Raw genomic sequence first — 12485 nt, 5'->3', positions numbered from 1 at the left:
AAGTGGTAGAAAATAGATTGATGGATAGAAGCGTTTTGCATCCAATTAAAAGATGGAAATGCTGAATTATATACAATACAAACATGCTTTTTACAACCCCTGTAGGTTAGTGTGTTTCTAAATTTCAAGTCGAACTGGATCGGGAGTCTCAGTCCAGCTTATCAGCAGCGTGAATATATGACAACGACCTACCTGCTAGGAGGCAGAGTATGGCCTTATGGTCCCTTACGAATGGGCTGATAACCACTGATAATGCCCATTTAATGGAGTGATAACGACCAAATCGGATCTTTTTACATGGTTACCGCCATCAATATTAAAAACAACATGAGAGTAATACATACTAACCAAAGCAGTGACAAACTGCACCAAAACAGTTGCACAGAACAGAAATTAACCATTGCATATGGATATATGTCTGCTTGTAACATGACAGTTTCCATGGTAAATACGATGACCTGGAGTAACTATAGCCACATAGCCAATGTGGCTGTACTAAAAAACACATTAATGGGTCATCTGTTAAAGTAATTGTATGTGATGGTGTGATGGCTGGATTTACAGCCACACATGAGTGGTAACCTGTAGTGGACAGTACTACACACACACACACACACACTTATATATTTCATATTGGATCTAATTTACAGAGCATTATATGATTTTGTTGGACATTAGTTTAATTTAATAAGTAACATCACACACACACATATATATATATATATAATTGAGGTTTTCCTTCGTTAGCTTAGTTAGGTTTTTGTGTGTTACCCCTTTGTGTCTTTTGTTTGGGCTGATCAGCCACTTTAAGTTTACCCTTGTGTCTCAGTTGTCAGGTTAGTTTGTTTCATTTGTTTGGTCGGTTTGTTTGAGTTATTTTTGGCCACAAGTTATTTAAGTAGAGTTATGTTATGTTGACCTCTTTTATTGTTTAGATTATTCATTGATTTAATAACTGTTTGGATTACTTTTTTGGGTGAAAATAAAACCCTCTTTTTTTTAACTTTAAATCTGTGCCTGATTGTCCTTCACTGCTCGGTCCATCACAGATGAACACCAGGAGTTTTGTGGTAACAAAACCTGAGGCACAGGGAAGTGAAGAGCAGAAAAACCAAAAAGCTTATTCATCTACTATTGTGATTTTTGTGGCACCTCATACCTGGCAACTTACTAATCATTTGGCTCCTTAACATGAAATAACTTGCATTTACTGTAATACCTTTTAATTATACAGTAATTCAATTTTACATCTTATATACCAGTTTTAACATAATAATAGCAGTTTCTTTAGGTCAGCAGAGCATGTGTTGGGATAGACTAATTCTTTACTCCCAAAGTATCCATAATAAATTAAATTGTGTTTGAATGTACATCAATGTAATAGCACACAAAGGTGATCTAAAAGCACAGCATGTAAGAAAAGCAGGACAAATGTAGTCTGCACAAAATATTTTTATTAACATTATTTTACTTACAATACCTGAGTAAAAGCCATACTTCACAGCTGAATGCTACAAGAGATTACTCGTTAATGTCACTTCTTCTGTTACAGCTTACCATTTGAACATTTACAGAAACAGAAAATGTCAAATAATGGTCCAACAGTTGCATTACCATATATAATCCAACATCCAAACATAGAACAATGAAATTAACTATAACAATCATTTTAGGGTTTTGTATCTGAATATTTGCCTTTGGTTCCCAAGAGTTTTTCCACTTCATTCCACTGCAAGACAGAGAGAAAGACAGGCAGCCCAAAATATTACTGTTTCATTAAAACTGTTTTCATAATGTACCATCCTGACAATACCATTTACAAGAATATTTGGAAATAGTTCTGAATAGCCATTAGCAAATACTTAGTCAAGTCAAGTTTATTTGCAAAGCACATTTAAAGCCTTAGCTGGAAGGAGATTTGAAGAATGTTTTTTTCTGTATGGAATCTGCATGTTAGGTTAATTGGTTACTCTAAATCAGGGGTGTCCAGCTCCGGTCTTCAGGGGCCACAATCCTACAGGTTTTTAATGTGTCTCTGCTCCAAAACCATCAGACTTCAATTAATAAGTCGCTGTACAGAACTACATCGGCTTTTTGATGCATTTAATTTCAGTCAGGTGTGTTGAAGCAGTTATACACTGAAAACATACAGGACAGTGGCCCTTGAAAACCGACTTTGGTCACCTCTGCTCTAAAGTCTCCCTATAAGTGAGTGTGAGCATGAGTGGTTGTCTGTCTGTGTTGGCCTTTTGATGGACTGGCCACCTGTCTTGGGTGTACCTGCCTGTCGCCTGCTAATTGCTGGGAGAGACTTCAGCCCCCTGCAACCCTGAATTAGCTAAGTCGTGTAGAAAATAACTAATGAAAATCTGAACATATGGCATTAATGAATGAATGAATGAATCAATCAAAACTTTATTGTCATTGCAACAGTTGCAACAAAATTCTTTTTCCAGTACAAACCCCATTTCCAAAAGTAGACAACAACAACATATAAACATAAACAGGATCATAATATTGCACATAATTAAAAGCAGGGCGTATCCAAAGTCGGTCTTCGAAGGCTGGTGTCCTGCAGGTTTTAGAGTACTCCAGTTCCAACACACCTGATTTACATTACGTGGATCCAAAAGCTTATCAGCTTCTGTACAATAAGCCATTGGTTAGAATAGGCTGTGTTGAAGCAAAAGCCTGCAGGATACCAGTCACGGAGGCTGGATCTAGACATCCTTGGATTAAAGTAAAAACAATCTAATAAATTATCATTCTGTAGTTACACTGCAAAGCATCATTTACAATATTTAGGTAAGAGTTAATTGTGAATTTGGGTTGAAATTCTTCAGGTGTAATAATATCCATGTTAGAATGTGGATTTATGTAAAAGAAGACAGTACTATGACCTATTGATGTAAGCATCTACATAAACAACTTTAGATGTAAAATAAGAACTTGTTTAGTTGTTTTGAGTGTTTTGTACAATACAGGTAAATGCAACAATACATATTTACAGGTAAAAGCTTCATACATACATTAAACATACATACCATCCAGAGCAAGGATGCCACTGCACCAAGACCTCCACACAGCCCTAGTAGAGACATAAAGACAAACCATAAAATTAAAGAACTTTTCTTTAGCTTTCCTTCATTTGTCTAAACCACAAAAAATACAATCAAACACCCCCCCAAAGAAGAGCCGTCTTATCTTTCAATCAGCCGGTATGGTCAATAAGATAAAATTACAGAATTTGATTTGTTCTTTGAAACAATTGGTGAATGAGGCCCATTTTATTGTAATCATGTAATTGTTTTGTAGAAATACTGCAAAACAACTGTTAAGTGTTATTTGATTCTTGTTTGTAAAATCTGGACACTAACTACACTAAGCCGAGGACACACAGGCAGATGCACAGCAAGGTGCACTTATAGGTCAGTATATGCAAGTAGTAGTCCCACTGTTATAATCAGAAGCTTGTTTCTCGAGTCAACAAGCAAATATGTTGCTAGAAAAAATTGCAATGGTTTTCATACATGTTTTCTTGCCAGATTCACAAATAAGACTGAAAGCTCCGTGCCATTACCTCATCCAGTTCATATAGACTTTAAAAGTTTGCAGGCAGCACTTTGCCTCTATTGTGTCCTGACCACATCAACACATGTAGATATAATTATGTTAGGATATTTATATGTTTTCATAATTACTTTCTTATTGTGAAACATTTGTAACACTTTTTCAAACCAACCTCCCTGACTCTTTGCCTCAAATTTTTTTTGTAGGGGAAAATGGATGACCCTTGATGAATGGGACACTCTGAAAGGGATAAAAGTTTTATTGATTAAAGAAACATCAAAATATTGCCATGGTGGTCATTGTTAAAAAAACATTGAAAATTAAATGGACAACTTGAAACACAATTTAAAAAACAAATTGTTAAATTTTTGTTCCCTTTTAATAAAAGCACCCCTGTGCACTTAAATCTTCAAACTGTTAAAATGCAAATGTATTAATAGATTTCCTGGAGAGAGTGACCTCAAATAAGATTCAGATAAATTTTATTTAGATGATTTTTATACCAAAAAGCCACTATGCTTGTTTACTGGAGGAGACTGTATTTCAACTCTCACCAAGACTTTTAACAATGATTATTATAAATGATGAGAGAAGGGCAAATCCACACATACCAACTGTGTCTGCTGTCCTCCTGCGTCTTTTCTTCTGTGAGGTAAGTCCAACAGACACTGGAGCATGCAGGGAGGAAGATTTGGGACAGGAAGACAAGAGAGGAGTTGGGGAGGAGGACTGGAGACAGGAGGATACAAGAGGAGTCGGAGAGGAGGACTGGGGCCAAGGGGACAAGAGAGGAGTTGGGGAGGAGGACTCAGAAAAAGCATGAAAGGGCAACAGAGGAGGAGTGATGGAAGGCGTGGACTCTAGGGCTGGGTCAGCCCTCTCCTCATTGAGCTGTGGATCCTCAGTACTCGGTCCTGGCTAAGAGTACCCGGTCCTGGCCTCTCCCCCATCTCAGCTGTAGTTTCGACTGCTGTTGTTACTTTTAGGAAGAAGAAATTCAGTTCACAAACCAGTTAACAGTAAATACATGGGAGCAGTGCTTAATTTGTAAATCAAACGGTGCCGGAACGCAGATAGTGGTACCAGACCAGGGTTCAGCCGAGGCCAATACTGATACCGGAACGCACACACAACACAAAACTTGGGCGCACAAGTGTCAAAATACCAAAAAATTTCATTTTCATACATTGCTTTTAAATGCGTTAGGTGGCTCTATAAGTGCATTTAGTGCAGGCTGATTTCTTACCTTGCTAGTTGTTTAGTATATCCCACACCGCAGCCAAGTGCGCCTCCTCATTCTCCTCCCTGCTTCGCACCTTGCTCCGTGACTCAGTAGCAGTCCTGTGTCCTTTAGCCACCCACGATCTCACATAAGGGACCGGGTTGAACTTGGTCAAAGGAGGTCCGACAATATTGAGAAAGAGCAGATCAGAGATGGTGGTAGTGTGTAGAGAAGATCGGTTTGGGGTGCAAATTTGTTACGTGAAGAAGCCTACTATACAATCTCCTTACGAAGCAAGTAGGTAACGTGATTACCCATCAAACACCTCTTTTTTGTTGTGAATTTAACAAACAAAATAACCATAATTTTAATAATGAGCCACACCAAATTAAAAACTAATTTGCAATTTATTTGTGCTATTTTATTATATTTTTGTGTTTTTAATAAACAAATGCCCATGACTTTGAACTTTTGGGGGGTGGAAGTAGTAGGCCTGAAAATACCGGATCCAAGCAAACAGTTGCCGGAACACACCCTGTCAAAATAAGAGAGTTCCCGGATCCTGTTCCGGCAGGATCCGGCTCAAATTAAGCCCTGCATGGGAGAGTTAGGTCGAATCCCAAATGGAACACTTGAGCACTCCTGCACTCACGGGCGCGCTCCCGCGAGGGGCTCGAGGGTTCAGTGGTATTCCAATTGGAATTGTGTGAGTGATCAAGGGATGATGGCGGACATTTTTGAGCCCTTTCTGCCCCCTTTCCATAAGTCAGCATCGATGCCAACTTTCGCTAAGGAATTACCCATAAATCACTGCGATGTCACGTGAAACACGGAGTTTACCGAGAGAAGCCGACGTGTGAAACATGTTCTTCAGTATTGTGGCGCTGGGTCGTTACCCAGCAACCCATGTGCATAAACATTAAACAGGTTAACCCTATATTTCTTCTTTAAGTTTTCCCATTTCTTTGCAGCCTGGCTGGGGGTCACAACCTTCTGCAGACCCATTTCTGCAATGATAACACTATACACATACGCACACAGACACAAATGCTGCTCATCAACACTGGTTTTCTTTTGTTTTCAGCCCATTTACTTTTATATGGATTACAAGAACTCAACACTTACTCAAATCCTTGTAAGGACGCGTTGCGGAAGCCCGTAAATAGCGCTTCATGTTTTATCCTGAGACAAATTAATTTTTTGGTTTGGTCTTCAGACCCTGTTGATGGAGATATTACGTTGTTATTAGCCACATTCTTTCAGACATTCATGACAATAAATCATGGCTGCAGTGTTTTATACTTACAGACAAATCGTCGCTGCAGCAACTTCTCTTCTGTCATTTTTTTTTTTTTTTAAAGAATTGTAATCCTCTCGTTTTGGCGTCTCTCTCCTTGCAGTGCAGGTCTCAAAGTGCTGTCCCAATCCTATTTAAAGCATTTCGAGCCCTTGTGGCCTGTCACCCTCGACTCCTCATGCAGGTGATGTCATTTAGTCATCAGGGGCTCAGGGCGAGTGCTCAAGTTTTCGGTTTGGGATTGGGGGTTAGTGTTCAAATAATGTGCAAGTGGTGTGTGAATAATGTGTAATTCTAGTAATACCAACACTCGTGCTCTACACAGTGTAACTGGCTGGAGCCTACACACACCTGCTGAGAAGCTCATGCAGAACACTGTCCACAACACAGCTAAACACTAAGGTCTTTTTAGATACAGAAATCTTCACACTTAACACCTCTTACCTATATGCGAGCGTACAACCGTATATAATATAAACAGAACAAAAGCAACATTGTTTATTTAAGTGAGAGTTTTTTTAAATCAGCTCTACAAACTAAAATCCAGTCATGCTTTTGTCCATGGGTCTGTCACTGGACAGATACCATAAATGAATGCATACCATGTGATTAGAGCACAAACTTGTTTGTTGTACAAAAATTCAACAAAACAGTGAGACATTTTGCTACAATGTAATGAATTAAGACTAAACATCTTCAATATATTAAAACCTCTCAGGTGTCCATGTATGCATTTTCATCCTAAAGTATGTTATACTTGTTAATTCTGAGTTAATCCTAGATTCATTGTGGATTAGGTAAAAATATGACGTACATGTTTCTCATATTACCGTTAAGAGGACTTTCATAAATTTTCTTCATGGTATCAAAAGCATCCTTCATGTCCTCGGTGTTAATTAACCATGGACACATACACTCTGCCATAAATCCTCCTTCCCTTCTCCTGGCCAGGAAGAGGATGGGATGCCTCTCCAAAAGCTGCCATTTATGAAGCTGAAAAAGAAGTTAACACAAAAAAGAGAAGCTAAAGTTTAGTTGTGAAAGTTTAGTATTTTAAAGAGTTTATGAATGTGCTTGTCACCTTTGCCTAACAGTAACCTTTATACTATCACTTATTTAGCAAAGGCCTTAACTGTTGTGAGTGGGAATAAGGCAAAAATATAATTCTGTTATTGGTCAAGTAGTATTGTTTCTAGTTATTGTGAATACCACAGTATCATTAAATTTATATACTGTAAAAACTATTCATTTTGTTATCACTGATTTATCTGCCATTTATTCCACCTGTTTAACATTGAACCAGTAGTTGAGGCAGTCTGCTGATATTACATGAAAACAAAACTTTGTTGTTACTGTTCCCTTTGTTATGATTTGGTTTTAATTGTTTTTGTTTTTAGATGTTTTTAAACAATCTTGAAAATACTAATTAAAAAAAAGCCAAAGGAGGAGCTGGCCAGCTGTACAAAAGCATGTTTTTCTGCACTGTTCAAGTGATTCAGATCAATATACAATTCAATATATTAAATTTAGAGCATAAAGTTTTTGTTTGTTTGTTTTCTAGGATAAATGCAGCATCACTTCAGCAGCAATGATGTTAAAAAGATCTATTTTTACAATGAGGCAATTCTCTCTTGTCTGTTCATCATAAACAATTAATCTGTACTTCTGCAGGGATTATTAGAAACTATTTTATGATAACCATTGGGTAGAGAAAAACGTACCAGCAAACTTGTTGAATCGTAGGCTTTATTGATACTACTGTTCTTCTTTTGACGCTCTTTCCATTCCTTGGAAAATTTTTCTTTTTGTTTGTGCATTTTTTTTGAGTAGGCATCTGGAAAAGGAAACATGTGTGACACATTTTCTTACCATATACCCATGATACAGAAAAGCTGTATTAGCTGCAACTGATTAGATATTGCTGACTCGAATGGAGAATAAATGTTTATAAAAGAAACCATTACAGTAAAGATGGATTCATTCTGAAAATGTGAACATAAAATTATGTGCATCATCTGCTTTTAGCCATACTACTTTTGGTCATATCACATAAAGAAATTTAACATCTAATACTAACCGTGCTGTCTACAGATTTCATCACATACTGACAATTGTGGATTACACAGGGGACAGACATATTTGTTTACCTACCATGCTCACCTGTTATATTTCCTATAGCTCTCAGAATGCCTTCCTTGGGCATGATTTTTAAATACAAAAAGTACTTATCTAATGCTGTTGAGCTCTGCGGGCAATTTTTAATTTATTCATTTATTTATTTTTTTATCGCGTTATTGAGAATATGCAAAATGACAACGTCACGGTCCAAGAAATTAAAAACACCTGTTGTGTCTGTTTTCCCCACACCTGTTTAATGTCATCTAAGATACACGTCTTTATGGAAAACAATTTCGTGTAATTTGCAGGGCATCAACAAAATTTGCGGTGCAAACTTCCCTGCACTAGCTAGCAAAAACATTTTAGCACAATGTCATATACCAATACTCCTTGGCAAACATTAAATAAACAAAATTAGCATACATTTTACTAGGGAATATGACTTTAAATAATAAGAATACTTATCTAATTCTGTACAGCTCTATGATCAACAGTTTTTCGGTCTAACATGTTATATTGAGGTGATAATTTTCAAAATGACAACATCGTGGTTCATGGAATTTAAAACATTGTCTGCCCCTTATTCTTTCCTGTTTGGGCAACCAAATGACGTCTTCGTGTCATGTAAAAAAAATTCACGTCTTTATGGAAAACCATTTTGTCAAATATGCAAGGTATAAACACAAAATTTGCAGTGCTAACATACCCGCACTAGCTAGCAAAAACTTTTTAGCACAATGTCATATACTGATACTCCATGGTGAACATTAAATAAACAAAATTTACATACACTGTACTAAGCTATTCTAAGTTAAACATCATTACACAATTAAATTGTCAAAATATTCTATGGTACACAAATTTGACACAAGGCAGTTAAAAATATGCGGTATTCCTCCTGTCACCGTTGGGGGAGCAGTTGCAGATTACGGTCTAATATGTCGTAATTGGGAGTATGCTCAAACGACCACATAGGTTGTTTGACTTGGAGGACGAACAAAAAGAAGTTTAAAAATTTAAAAAACTAACATAGTTAGTTATAACCCCCCCCACCCCCCCCCACCCCCCCCAAAAATCACCCTCCAAAAACCAACACAAAACAACAAACAACCCCCAAAATTAAATAAAAATACTAACAAAAATAAGAAAAAAACAATAAAAACTAACAAAAAACTAAACAATAAACAAAGAAACACCCCCCCCAAAAAAACACCCAAACAAAACAATAAAAAAACATTTAAAAACTAGCAAAAATAAGAAAAAAATCCATAAAAATATAAAGAAAAACATTGTTTGTCAAACAAAAATATAACAAAAATTAAAGTTGCAAGCAGCGATGAAGGCCCTCACACCTTTGGCGCCTCTCCGTCCTATTGCACCGCCACCTCACCCTAACTACCCCCCCTCCCACAACGCTCCTACTCTCGCACGCAGCCGTATGCCCATTCTTCCAGAGGTTTTCTTCTTTTTTTTTTTACCCTGTCCTGTCCAGTATTCTACCATATAGAATGGCTGTCTGTATGCCATTTTTTGCTTGACAGATTTGCTCTACCAAGGGAAACAAGTTATATACATGGCTGCCCTCGATATTTTTATTATTTTCATTGTAATCTTATTTTCTTTAGTCTTTATATGCCAGTGCCGAACCTGACAGGGAGATTGAGGAAAAAGGAGAAAAGGACAGGATTAAAATGCGGAAATAACAGTTGTCTAGGCTGCAGATAATTTGATATGTCCATAAACACATACTTTATACTTTTATATCTTAGCATCAAGTGGGCAACAGTGTTGTTTATTTGTACATTAGATTTCTAACAGATGTATTATTCAATGTATGCACGGTTTCTCTTTTTCAGGATAGAAATGTCTCTCTCTTTAGAGGAGCTTTGTGCTATTGCCAAAATAAAATATGATAGGGCATGTGAGGCAGAGACAAGTGTCAGCACAAGTGAAGAAGGTTTGTGGAAGAAAAAATAGGGTTGAGTCAGCCACTGTAAAGAATGCAAACTTTTTGCAGTATTGAGTTATGTCAATATTGCATTCAGTGTTCTAAATGTGTTTCTCTTCCCCCCCCAGAATTATTCAGAGGTGACAAGGATGACTGTTCTGAGTGTGTCCCAGGAGAATCTGAAAATGAAGGTAGGATCTAACAAAATGTTTTGTAACTTACCTACAGAAAACTGCACATTCAAAGATCTAGGTTTAGTATTTTATAAAAGGAAGTTTTTAACCCTTAAGCTTTGTTTTACTGCAGCTGTATTGCACTAAGGATCAGCCCATCAGTGGGCTATGAAAACTAAGAATTGAAGAAAACGCTTGCACACTTTGAAACATTGAACTGTGTAAATTTTGCATGCAGTGTACTTAATATGTTCCTCTTTGTCTTTTCAAGATTCACTTGGAAGTGAACAGCATGATATCCCTGTTTTTGGCACAAATTGATCTGAAAATGAAGGTGATATTATCATTAATTTTATTGATAATAATAATAATAATAATAATAATAATAAGAGCTTTATTTTCATCAAACAAAAATCACATAGAATTAGATACAATAATAAAACAGTACTAAATAGCATAGACACATGGCACACATGAACATGTGAGTATAAAGTTTTGCACATGGACACACACATCTCACTCAGTTATTAGGCCCGAGCACCGAAGGCGGTGCGAAGGCCTGTTGTAATTGCTCCGTTTTTTCCGTATTCTTCTTATTATTTTTCTCCTCAAAAGTAAATCGCATTTTAGGGGAGTTAAACATGCGCGAAAACGCGCCTAATTTTGCGTACCCCCCCAAAGGAATGTGTAAATTTACGTATTTTGGGGTGCTCGGGACTGTTCGGGCAAAATTGAACGAGAGCGCCACCTATTTATGATGCCCCGCCACTGCACGTCATCAATCTTTATGAAAATCGCTACACATATTCTAAATGCTCAGGCAAACAAAAAATCCTCTTGAAGCAAAGCCCGAAAACCAACAGGAAGTCGGCCATTTTGGGTCAAATTCGCCATTTTGGCGTTTTACTGACATTTTCAAAATCTATCTCCTCCTAGAGATTTCATCGTACCGCTACCAAAACAGCTCAGAATGTCCAGAACGCATGTGTCTTTAAAAGTTATTGAAAGTTTTCTAATAGGAGAAAGGGCATGGAGGGGGCGGGGCCTCAAAGTTTGACGTCTCGCCGTGAAGAACGAAAGTGATATAACTTCCACATAAAACAATGTATCTGAACCAAAATGGCCATGTATGATACCATTCCCATCCTGAACACATCTACATGTCAATATTTGGGTTATGAATTGGCCACGCCCCCTGGCGACAGGAAGTCATGGTTTTTACTCGAAGACCCCCTTATCTAACGTTTTGGACACAACTGGGTCCAAACTGGGTCAGACAGCAGAAAACAAGTTGGTGATGATATCTGGTGAAAACTGTTGCTCGACGCTGCAGGGCGAGACCGTGGCACCATGGCGAACTTCGATAAGACGCCATGACATCATAAATCACTATAAATCCCTCAATTCTCATCCAATCCCCATCAGACTTGCAGAGATTAATCAGGATCCGGCCCTGAACAGATCCTTATGACCAATTCCAGACTAGCCCTAAGCCCCGCCCACTTTCAACTGGAAGTGCTTTTTTTCAGACGCCGGGGTCCATCTCCTCAGAAATTAAACTTACGCACTTGAAAGTGCTTCACAACACGTTAAACCCTTTCATGATACCACAATAAAAATCTCAAGTTCCTTTGCCAAACGTAACCTTGGCAAATAGTGGTCCAACGCCATCAAACAGGAAGTACTTGTAACTGACCCATTGTAACGTTGATCTCCATCAAACTCGGCAGAGAGGACCGCGGTCAGGCCGGGAACTCAGCCACGTTGACATATGCTGCAAAAATTGTAATACGGCTCTATAGCACCCCCTACAAATATTTAATTGATCATATCTGCCCACTACATTGAGCGATATGGCTGAAATCCAGTATATTGATAGAACTTGGGAGGATGTACAAAAAAGCCTCTTGGACCTATATGATAACTTCAACAGGAAGTCGGCCATTTTGAAAAAATTGTCATTTCTGGGGTCATTTTTGCATGTTTCTTTGCCTTGCATTTGAACGAACTCCTCCTACAGATTTTATTGTATTTACCTCAAACTCAGTCTGAACACTCCAGAGGCATGTGTGGTCAAAAGTTATTGAAATTTTTCTAATAGGAGGTGGCGTTCATCGGCGGCGCCTCATCAAGTTTTGATGTTTCGCCATCAAGCAT

At 37.8% G+C, this 12485-nt stretch overlaps 1 long non-coding RNA gene across 2 annotated transcripts; it reads right to left on the bottom strand.

The window, feature by feature from the left end:
• Positions 1-1654: 1654 nt before the first annotated feature.
• Positions 1655-7897, bottom strand: LOC121631743. 2 transcript variants are annotated; one of them, XR_006008788.1, is made up of 5 exons: positions 7811-7897; positions 6920-7082; positions 4182-4549; positions 3045-3088; positions 1655-1729 (listed from the first exon to the last, which is right to left on the bottom strand). It is a non-coding gene; the product is annotated as an uncharacterized LOC121631743 (long non-coding RNA). The 2 variants fall into 2 exon arrangements; XR_006008799.1 differs by having other exon boundaries at positions 1681-1729; positions 3030-3088.
• Between the last annotated feature and the right edge of the window lie 4588 nt (positions 7898-12485).

This window comes from Melanotaenia boesemani, chromosome 1 (genome assembly GCF_017639745.1).
Source record: "Melanotaenia boesemani isolate fMelBoe1 chromosome 1, fMelBoe1.pri, whole genome shotgun sequence".
In the NCBI taxonomy this organism is placed as follows: domain Eukaryota; kingdom Metazoa; phylum Chordata; class Actinopteri; order Atheriniformes; family Melanotaeniidae; genus Melanotaenia; species Melanotaenia boesemani.
This window is presented reverse-complemented; position numbering and strand designations above follow the sequence as displayed.